This window comes from Orycteropus afer, unplaced genomic scaffold (assembly GCF_000298275.1).
Source record: "Orycteropus afer afer isolate SDZICR_OR568_19922 unplaced genomic scaffold, OryAfe1.0 scaffold00047, whole genome shotgun sequence".
NCBI classification, from domain to species: domain Eukaryota; kingdom Metazoa; phylum Chordata; class Mammalia; order Tubulidentata; family Orycteropodidae; genus Orycteropus; species Orycteropus afer.
Genome location: NW_006921634.1, coordinates 7,224,551 through 7,236,270, shown reverse-complemented (window position 1 = coordinate 7,236,270; position 11,720 = coordinate 7,224,551).

Below are 11,720 nucleotides of genomic sequence, written 5' to 3'. Positions count from 1 at the left end.
ATAAGCAAACAAATGTCAGAAAGGCAAAAATCCCACATTCAGGTCTACTGAGATGCTGGTGAAGTTCAAAGAAGGTAAGAAAAGGAGTCAGAGAGAGTTTCATACAAGAAATTCATGCGCTTTTTGAAAGCTGTGTGTAAACAGATGCGTAAACAGAATTTTTGTAAACTCTTACTGAGAATGTACTGAAGGAACTAAGAGCTTATTCCCTGCTGTCTGTATCTCGGGGTAGTGTCCTTCCCTATCAGGAAGGCTGGTATATCTGTAGGCTTTAATGTTGTTTGTTTCTTTTTCTTCTGTTTTCCAAAAATAAAAGAAAAAGGAAAGCAAAGGAACAGAAAGCAGATCTAGCTGACCAGACAGCCCACAGAGTTGATAATACAGAAAAAGAGGGGTGTATTTACACATAAGGAACCATTTGAATGTTACCTCAGCAGGTCTTATAATGGGAAGTCCACTGCAACCACACAGGCAGTCTGTTCTTGAAGCATTTGAAGGAAGCTTTACCAACGCTTATGGAGTGAAGTCACGATCTGTATTCTTAATTATCCTTATCATGTTGTTGGGAACCAGTAGGGCATGGAAAGCTGCCTTGACTGAGTCAGGAGCCCTCCTCTTTTTTGCATTACTCTTCTGGCATCAAATGAGAGAAACCCAAATGTACTAACTTAGCAAAAAGATGAGACCTATTGGTTTCCATTAACCAAATCACCAGAGGGCAGGAGTGTGCCTGGACTTGGAGATGCCTGGAATCATGGGCAAGAACATAGCCAGGACTCTGTCTCTCCTCTCTGCTTCTCTCAGCCTGCTGGTTCCTTTTCTCTCAGACTTGCTTCCATATCACTGTGTACTGACCCTATCTCTGCCACCAGAGAAGGACTGCAGCCTGGTTCAAGCTGGAAACTTCTGCATGGTGGGGCTAGGTGCCCGGGGAAGACTTTGTGCCCTGAGTGGCCCAGCTTACATGACTGAACTGACTGTGGTAAGGAGGAGGGGAATTATGAAAGCTTCAGCAGTGTCAGGTGTCCCTCCTCAGCCAGTCAGTTAGTATCGGACAGGAAGTGTGGTCTGTAAGAAGGAGCAGGTCCCATTCTGACCACGTGGTTAGAGTCCCAGAAGATGGAGGTGGGGTGTTGGGAACTTTAGATGCTACTATGGGGATGTCGCCCATAGTGTGTATGCCAAAGAATAGAGCCACCCCAATGTCTTGGCTGTTTGTTCCCTCAGAAGTACCCACAGAGGCCTTTATGAAGCACAAACTCCTTCGGGGGCTCCACCTTTTCCTTCATTCAGGCTGGGGGCCCACTCCTTGGTCATTTGCCTGCTGATCTCAGGATAAACCCTCTGTGTAGCTTTATCTGCATCAGGGCACCTCCCCTGTGTTGGAAGACTCTGAACAGAGGTCCAGTGTCTAAGTTTCCTAGTGCTACTGTCCATACTGTTGCCTTGAAGCTGGAGACATCAGTGCATGGCTGGGTGCCCAAATTCTCTCCAAATGCCAAGGGCAGTGGGTCTCAACATACACATCCAAGCACGTGGTGTACATCCCCCAATAAGGATGAATAACTAGCAAATTATTTCCTATACTTGATCTCAACTGGACTTCAACATGGAGGCTGCATGACAGAATAGAAAAAAATCTTAACGTTGAGAGTCATGCAAACCTAGGCTCAAACAAACACTCCTTGTCCACTTTCTGGCTGTGGACTGTGGATGATTTTCTTAACTTCTCTGAGTCTCCCTGCATTTGCTGTTGTGAAGACCAACGGTAGTAGCATCAATATAACCTACTTGGCACATAGTAGGCTATTGGTTTACTTTAGCAAACCCCCCCCCACCAAAAAAACCAACTAACCAAACAAACAAACAAAAAAAACTTCCTTCAGCCAGGGGTAGTCAGAATAATCTGGTATCCCCCAGGATTTGAAACTGCTGGGCAAATAATTAATTTTTGGTAGTAATCTGATGAGTGAACCATGAACTGAACTCCTGGTTATAGGCTGTTCCTAAAGCTGAATATTTGTAAAAATTGGACAGACACTGCAAAAATCAAAGCGTCAGTCAGGGACAAGGGAAAGACCAATGTCATCATCACTGAACAAAGTCACACTAGCATGAAGATTGAGTTGAATTTTGCCCTGAAAATATCTTCTTCTGTAGGCCAAAGGGTACACTGGATGGAAAATCAGTCCCCTCAGTTAAGAGAGTAGACATAGGCTTTCTGGACAGAAGCAGGCCAACCCAGGCCAGGCCAGGCTAGACCTGAGCCATCCTTGGGATTGGGTCAAGTCCTTGGGATTCCAGTGTCATCATGATATCATCATCAGTTAGTGCTAGGACAGGCAAATGGAAATATTATACACTGGAAGAACTTGGGAACAAGTATTCGGCTAAGCTGGACACATATACTGCAAGTTTTAGCCTTTTTCTTAAGAGGAAAACCAAACATTCTTCCAAGCTTCCCTCTGCTCTTAGCTGTCCCTTGTCTGCTGGGAAAATGCTGTGGGGAAGCTGTGTGTCAGCAAAGGAGCACATTTGGGATTCCAGTAACCTGCCTCTTTTCTACACAAATGAAGGCTATATGGCCACAAAAGATAATCAGATCTATAGATGCTGACATAGAAATCTGCCTATCATTTATATTTCAATGAAAAAAAAGCAAGTTGCATGCATGGCATGATACTGTTTTTTAATTAACATTCGTTCATACATAACTACATATCTATTTGGTTGTATATATCTGTAGAGAAATCTAGAAGGAAATCCTCTGAACTGTAACAATGGTTACTTAAAGGCATTTAGAGGGTGTGGCTTTTACTTTGTACAGTTCTGTTTATGCTCTTCTAACAAATGTCCACTACTTGTATAATAACTTTAAAATACAATTTTTTAGGATCTCCTCTTTCAGTTTCCTTAAAAAGTCACTGAACATACACAGTATGGAGCACTCACATTGGGTTCAACTTTTAAGGAGCAACTACTTTGTATATGGAGTCCCTGCATGGTGCAAGTGGTTAATATAACTAGCTGCTAACTGAAAAGGAGAAAGCTTGAGTCCACCCAGAAGCACCTCAAAAGAAAGCCTGGTGGTGCTTCTAAAAAAAAATCAGCCATTGAAAACCCTATGGAGCACAGTTCTATTCTGACACGCAATGGGGTTTTACCATGAGTCAACCTGATGGCAATGGGTTTACTCTGCACACAGGACAGTGTCCCTACTCCAAGCAGATGAGTCGAGAGACACTTATATGTATAGTTCACTCTAACAGGAGTTAGCCTGGGCCAGGTGCTGGGTTAGCTATGATCCAAGTTGCTGCCATTTTTTTTGGAGGGTCAATATGTGCTAAGCTCATTACAACTCCTTTCATTAAATCCTTAAGGTTGACACATTTACTCCACAAATACTTGAGTATGTACGATGTGTCAGGAACTGCTAGGTGCCTGGTTCACATCGGTGAATAACACATGTACGATATTTGTCCCAGGTCCTTATTTCACAGGTTTAGAGAGTTTTAACAATTTTAGAGAGTTTAGACAATTAAACAATTTTCTCAATGTGACTCAGCTAATAATGGAAGAGAAGCAATTAATTTTGACTCTGATAATCTGGAACACCTTCCTGTGGGTAGTGACCTTTGAACCTCACTGTGAGGAATGAACAGGATTTGGACAGATGAGAGGGCACTCCAGGCCAATGAACCTCACCAGCAGGGGAAGAAATGGAAAGTCATAAGGCAGGCGTGGGGAACACTGATGGCTCCAGAGTGACTTGAGAGCAGGGATCCAAGGGCAAGGGGAGAGAAACAAGTCTGGGGAGGTGGGCTGGGGTGATTATGAAGGACATGAATACATATTAAGAAGTCTGAACTTCATCTTGAAGGCCATGGGCAAAAGGAACTAATAATGCTGTTGCCATTTCCCTCAAGGGAATGATATGATCAGATTCAACTTCAGAAAGCTTGTGGGACTGAACGGTGTTGTGGCCTAGAGCCAGTCTCTGGAGCCAGTTTGCCTGGGTTTCAATCCCAACCCTGCCACTCACAAGCTCAATAACTTTGGGCAGGAGACTTAACTTCTCTGCCTCTCAATTCCTCAGTGAGTACAATGGGGAAGTAATAATAGTGCTGACCATGGAGAGTGATGGTAAGGAGTCAATGTCCTAATAGAGGAGAGGATCATAGGAGTGCTTGGCACATAATGACAATAAACATGTACTGGTTACCGTGGTGATTTCCCTGGTGTCTGTGTCAAAGATAGAGTGGGAGGAGAATGGAGGCAGGAGGCCCCTGCAGTTGTCCAAAGAGAGCAAGGGCTGGACTAAAAGCCGTGGGGATGGAGCAAACGAAACTTTGCAGGCTATCCTGGAAGGAAGAGTGGATGGCAACAGGTGATGACTGGACTGGAGGAGAGGGAGGGAGGCACTGAATATGACCTGGGTTCCTAGCAAAGGAACTGAGTGGGTGGGAAAGCAAGCAGAGCAGATGTATGGAGGATCCAAGTTTGGACACAGGCCTGGTGTCAAGGATTTTGTGTGACTGAAAAACTGACACCTCAATCTTACACTCTGAATTTCTGGACTACATGAGTTCAGTGGCCTCATGATGTGCCTGAGGAAAACCAAGAGTGGGACCCCAGTGAGCCCTGTGTATATCAAATGGGTATATACAAATAGACCAGAAACATTGATCCAGTCTGTCCGTCCATTACAGGCCTTCTTCTAGAAATGTCACCTTTTTGAAGAGCCTTAATCATGGCATTTCAGTTAGCCACTTGCCTACCAATTCTCTTCAGAACTAATAAAAACAAAAACAAGTAAACAAATCATTAAAACAAGAACAAAAACTAATGCCAAGGCTACATACAGGACAAGGAAAGAAGAGTGAACAGAGGTCCGTCTCCTGACTCCTCACACTTACTAAGCTGTAGGGCCTGTGCCCTCATTTGGAACACAGGGATAATAACGCATAACGATACTTAAAGATTAAATAAGATGATATTCCAAAGCCAACTCAATAAATGTTACTACTTTCCTCCCTCCCTCCAACATTCATCAGGGCTAATTAAATCAATCAGAATATAAAGTTATTATTTTATTAGTTTACAACAATGTTGTTGTTGTTATGTGCCTTCGAGTTGGACCCTACTCATAGTGACCCCTCCTTGGGTTTCTGAGGCAGTATCACTACGGATGTAGATTGCCCCATCTTCCTTCCGAGGAGTGGCTGGTTGGTTTAAACTGCCAGCCTTCTGATTAGCAGTCAAGTGCCTTAGGCACTATGCTACCAGAGCTCCAACAATAGGACATAAATTATTATACTCCAAGTGACTCAACAATGTAGTCTGTGAATCTCATGATCTCTGTATACACATTATGACTCTTCAGGAACCCTTCAGTAGAAATTCACATCAGACAGGGAGGGTCTCCTTGGCTTTCCGGGTTCCAAAACTCCAGGTTCAGTTTTTTAAACATCATGTTTACATCACCCAATAGTCCAAAATGGGAAGAGTTTAGAGGGTGATAGACTAGTCAAGAGAGGTGCACAGGTTCTCCTGGATAAGGGATGAAGATATCTGCCTGTGGGGATGGGACAGATAAAGGCAGCATGTCAGAGACATGTTATCAGGCTTGATATAAGGAAGATAGAAATAATGAAACATAGCAACATTCTTTAATGACAAAAAGCCCCTTTTATTTCAACAACACAGAACTTTTCTAAAAAAGGAATCTCATAGCTCTTAATTTACATCTCACTTGGGACCTAACTTCTGATTACAAAGAGCTTAGGCAATTTTTAAGGGCATTGTTATCCCTGGAGACCTCAGCCCAAGAAAACCAAAAACCAAACTCACTGCCATCTAATCGATTCCGACTGATAGCGACCCCCTCTGGGTTTCCCAGGTGGAAAGTAGATTGCCCAGTCTTCCTTCCACAGTGGCTGGTAGGTTTGAACCGTCAACCTTCTGGTTAGCCATCAAATGCCTCAGGCACTGAGCCACCAGAGCTCCTTTCAACATTCCTTGAAGATGTGGCAACATGTGGCTACCATCCTCAGCAACTACACAGAACTGCTAGGATTGAGGATTTCTCTTCATTGCACAAGGGGCCAGGAGAAAGGCCAAATGCAGGTGGGACCTCACAGGAGCTGCGAGTACTGGGCCAACCAGGGAGATGGGCTGCTCAGAAGAGTCCTCTTCCAAGCCCTAAAGGTAGCAGGTCCAGGGAGGCCCTGAATTTTCTTCACAGAGCAGTCTTGAAAGCTGAAGACCTAGGAGCCACAAAAGTTTGTCCTTCATGCTAATTAAGGCACATTCACATGCCTGACACCTTGAGTTCCCTGCAAAAGATTCTTTGGGTAGGTAAGAACCCAAGTAGATTTGAACTTGAGCTCTCCTGCTCCGCAGGGATGACCCACCTTTCACATGTGAGTATGCAGGCACTGATCAGGCAGACCTGGCTTTAAATCCCAGTTCTGCTATTTTCTAGTTATGATGTTTGGTGTATTACTTGCCTATGGCTGGATGAACTATTTCTTCATCTTTAAATCAGGATAGCGACTAGGTTGTTGGGAGGACTGAAGGAGATTATTCATGCAAATCACATCAGTTATTATTATTGGGGGAGCAGATATGTAACCTTCACACTCTCCCTAAGCTCACAGTTTAGGGGCTCTTCTCACACTTGGAGAAACAGTACTGTTGGGGCCAGGGGTCGGTGAGGAGAGGTGTTGTTCCTTGAAAGAGGCACTGCCAGGGATTAAACAGAGGGCACCACACACACACACACACACACACAGCAGTGACCCCAGGGTCCCAGTCCCCATGGGAGGGTTCTTCACTTGGGGACTCTCACAGGCAGCAATGATTATTTTCTCTAGCTGCAGTCACTGAGGCTCCTGGCCTGAATTTCATTACTTTACCATGTGATTCCTTTCTACCAAGAAGCACTTATTTTATTATTATTATTTTTTTTGTGACCCGACACACTAACAAGCAGCCTCCCCTAGCCCACCTTGGGGCTGCCTCACCAATGTCTGACTCCAGCCCAAACTGTGTTCTGGCTGTTTGGTTTAATTCCCTGACACAGCTCAGTTGACAGTGGTCACTGGCAGGTTCTGAATCCAGGAAAAAGGATGCTCTTATGTGATGGGAGCGGAAACTACCTCCCCTGGACCCGAAGTGTCCCTGTGTTTCCTTTCTCCTTTTTAGTCTGGAGGAGGCGGGAGTGGGCAGACTGTCAGCTCTGTGACCTGGATGACTCATTTCCTCCCCAAATCAAGAGCTGTGTGTTGGTGAGGGCAGAATGCTGTGAGCATGAGGCCTCCAGGAGGGAGTTGAACCTTCTGGAGCCAAAGCCTATCAAGGGGAGCTGTTCTAGAGCAGTGAAACAAAATTATACAAACATCTATTAAGCACTCAACATGTAAGTTCTCTGGGGACAAAAAGAACAACAGTGAAGGAAAGGGAGAGACATTTTGTTATTTTATCCATTTATTATATACAATATTAAGGCACAAGTTTAAGCAGCAAAGAATAGGAAAATCTTTGGCTGACCAACAACATCAATATTTGCTGTGGGGGACATGACGTATTCTTGGACTCCCCACTCTGCACAGACTCATCTCGCTGTATAGCTCTGTACAGACAATGTGATACGAAGATGCCAAATTGTGACACCCAGATTCCAGTGTCCCCTGGAAAGAACACAGCACGCAGTCACCAAGCACAGAGATGCACACACTCAGAATGGGTGGTCGGCTGACCTTCAGACTTCTTAGCTGAGATTGGGTGCATGCACTTGCCCTCAAGTCACAGAATTTTACATGGATTCTCCTAAGTGCCTCATTGAAGAGGACGTTCTATTGTCATTCCTCAAAGGGGGAAACAAACACCCTGCTTCAAATAAAACCACTGTGGACTAACTTACTTACAGTCTCCTTTGTAATAAAAACTAACAGGTGTCTTATCTGGGAACAGAATCCTGGGCAAAAGCACATGTACACACAGTACTGGGCATCAAAACTTCGGGAACTGATACACGGAGGTGCTGTATATGTGCTTCACTATATAGAGAGCAGTATTTCAATTCTGTGAAGAAGCAAAGTTTCCTGACAAACACCACAGTTGTTGCATAACATGACAATAACATGCACTTTATAGAACACCTACTGCTCATTTATGCTAATGCATGTACACTTATACCTGTAGTGTGTGCAGAGATATGAACACATACAAGGCATGGCAAGAGAAGAAATTTTTAAAAGCGAATCCACTAGAAGCTACCTGCACTAAGTACTGTCCTCTGAAATGGCCATTTTGAGAGGCTCTGTGAGTCCAAAGATGTACTGTGAGAAACATCTTGGGGATTTTTCTTAGAAGTTAAAATGCTGTGACTTACTGTAATCACCCATCACTTTTCATCCAACTGAGCTATGAATGACTTGGGATTATTTTCAAAACTTAAATCCATCCTTTGAGGATGGATGAAGATTTCTCACCTCTAAGGTTAATCAAAAGAGCATGCCAGGCCCCCAAGGGCATTCTCATAGTGGAGTCCCTAAAGTGTTTCTACTTGGGCAGCCCTGCAGTAATCAGCATATGGGCTCCCAAGGGGACACCTTTTAAGGAACATGGGGGTGAGATGAAACACTTGGATCTTCTGGACATTCAGGAAAGAAACTAGATATACAATCTTATGATCATACCTCATATGTATGCACTTACATATACACATGCCTATATGCCATTAAATTACTAGATGAGAAGAGGGTATACTATTTAAAAGAGAAAAAACAAAAACAAAAAAGCCTGCTCATTAGTTCCAGAAGAAATTCATTTCATTTTACTGAAATTCTGACCTATATCTGGTCTCACATGTGTCTCTGGAACTCAGAAGGCTGCCCTGGGTAGGGAGAACATGTTACTCCATCAGGAGTCAGCACAAATGTGCTCTAGCTACAGCGTCATGAGGATACAGGTGGCTGAGGGCAAATCAGGTGAGACCAAATTGGAGTTCTGTGCAGGGGACATTCTGAGAGCCTCTCCCTGAGTGACAGAACCACTAAAACCTCTGCCACAAGTTCAGAACTCATTTGGAGCAAATGCCTCTATATCTAGTCAAAGCTAAGCTCTGTGTAGTTCAAATTCATATATGAGCTCCATAGAGTAAGCCTTGGAGAGCTAAACCAGGAAGTGCTCTACCCCTCACTCCCACACCCCAACCTCCCAACCTAAGCCTGGGAGGAACACACAGCCCTGCAGGCTGGGTTAGAACATGCTCAAATCAATGTTGCCACTGTCTACCAACCTCTGCGAAACAGAACAGGCGAGAAAGAGAATGTAGTAAAGTTCTCCTCTGAAATTTTGGAAAATAATGTGTGCTTCCTGGCAGTTTAGCTCTATGGACCTGCAGGCAGTAAAAGTCCTTACATACAGGAGCATCTGCTTACTAAAAATCTAGGGTCAGAGGCTTGACTCCAACATCTCATATTCCATATAGCACTTCTGGCAGGAGGCAGAAACTTCCAAACAATACATTCAAGGATGAAGCAGAATTACTTTGGCAAATCTTCACACAAAGCCAAAGCCTTTATCCTTCACCCTGACACAGGATGTTCAAGTTCCATAATCACATACCACTGAAAAGCTTTGAAGAAGTCCAGATCGCTAGACAACGTGGAAGTATTTTTAGATGCATTCTGTAGCCCTGCTTATAAGGAAAGACAAAGCTTTCCATGCACCCCTGATGTTTATTGGCAATCCTAGCCACACTGGGTTTTATCCTCTATTTCTTAGCCTGGGAGAGGGGTGATGGCTGTGCACATATGTGTGTGTGTGTGTGAGTGTGCACGCGTGCATGTACACAGTGGGACAGGTGCTGCAGGATGGTTGTTACCCTCATGTCAGAGGCTGTGCAGCCCTGTGGTTAAGGCCCAGTTCTTCTCCCAAATCCTTCTTTCAACTCCTAGCTCCTGGTTGTGAGGTCTTAGGAAGACACTTTACTTCTCTGAGCCCCAGTTTCCTCATCTGTGAAATAAGGAAATGAAACTCTTCCTCCCGGGTGGTTTGAGGGATTAATTAAAAGGTATTTACTACATTGCTTGAATACAGGAAGCACTATAAAACAGTTACTGTTTTTCTGAACATCAAATGAGATACTGTATTGTAAACTGCCCAGAACTCAGAGTGGATGGTCAGTCCAAGTAATCCCCCTTTTCTATATGTAACCAAGGCTTCAAGAAGGCTGTGACAATGAAAAGGTTGAGGGCCCAGGACTGGTGGGAAATCTCCTCAAACAGAAGACATTCTAGAGCTAAGATTTATTTTTTCAAGGAAGAGTCTTAGCAGGTTAGGAGGAGAAAAGCTAGACAAAGGTGCCAAGAAATGGTAGTTATGTCACCATTTGCATCCTGACAATTAAAACATCCTGGCACCTCAGGGGACCCTGGGAGAGCAAGCCAGTCTGGTGACTGAGTGTGCCAGTGAGTGCACTGGAGCTTTCCCCAGGAGAAAGTGGGCTGCAGGTCTTCTCTCACCCATTGTTGGGGAGACAGCCTGGGTATGGGCTGGGGTCAGCTGGCAGAGCTGACATAACTGCCTATATCTAGGCACTTTCCTTCCTAACTGGAAGTCAGAATGTCCGAAAGAGAGTTAGTTGCCATCCATTGAACCTGGCCACCCATGAAAAGTGATGGGGAACAGAGACTGGGCTGGGATTCCTCTGCCCTAACCCCTCCTGCATCCGCAGTCAACTCTTTCCCCCACTGGTGAGGTCTCCTGTGCTCTCTTCCCACACCAGCTGGCTTTGAGCGAGCTGCTAAGCCTCCTGGAGCTCTGGTTGTCCAGTTTGTGTGATATTTACTTTGATGCTCGAGGATGCAACATGCATGAAGCACCAAGCTCGATGCCTGCTGCAGAGCATGTGCTTGGGAAGAGTCTTACAGTCTCACAGTGGCTGGCTCAGGAGTACCCTGGACCAAAGCCATTGATTTCTTCCTTCCCACACTTCAGCCTACAACTCTCCTCATCCTTCTGCCACTGCCATTTGGGGGACACCATAACATCACCCAGGTCACACGCTAAACATTAGTTCTAAAACAAGCAACCTGAGCAAAAATTCCCAATAATGGTCCTGCTTCAGGGTTTCATTTAGGTACTTTCATGGAGGGACTTGACAATGTCTCAGCGCCTTTTTCCTCTTAAGTAAACATGAGGAAAGGGACCTGGGCAAACACAAATCCAGCTGATATGGAGGGATAAAGAGCTCAGGATCCTGCAAGAGCACCTAACAAGCTGATTAGCTCCTCCCTTTCTGATCCAGCACCTCCTAGATTTGCAAAGGAAGCCAAGAGCCATATGTGAAACCTACAGCAAAGGGCCAGGAGACCCACCACCTAACTCACGCCTGGCTCTTTCCCGTTAGTTCTGTTGTGCTTTGGATAAGTGGCTTCAAAATGGAAATCTCCTAAACCCCGACCACATTGTATATTATACCAGTCTGGTAGGTTACTAAGTTCATGGTAGAGCATAACTGATATGTCAACATACATTTCCCGATAGAAGTCAGCATGTTCATCAACAGCAACCAGGAGTGCAGGGGGAGGGGAGAGGAGAGAGGGAAATCTGCTTGTGAGTCACTAACACCAGAAAGTACTCCAAGGGTGCCCTGTGAGAGCCTGGATGGTGGCAAGACAACTGTGTATGAACTGTCATCATTTCCTGGG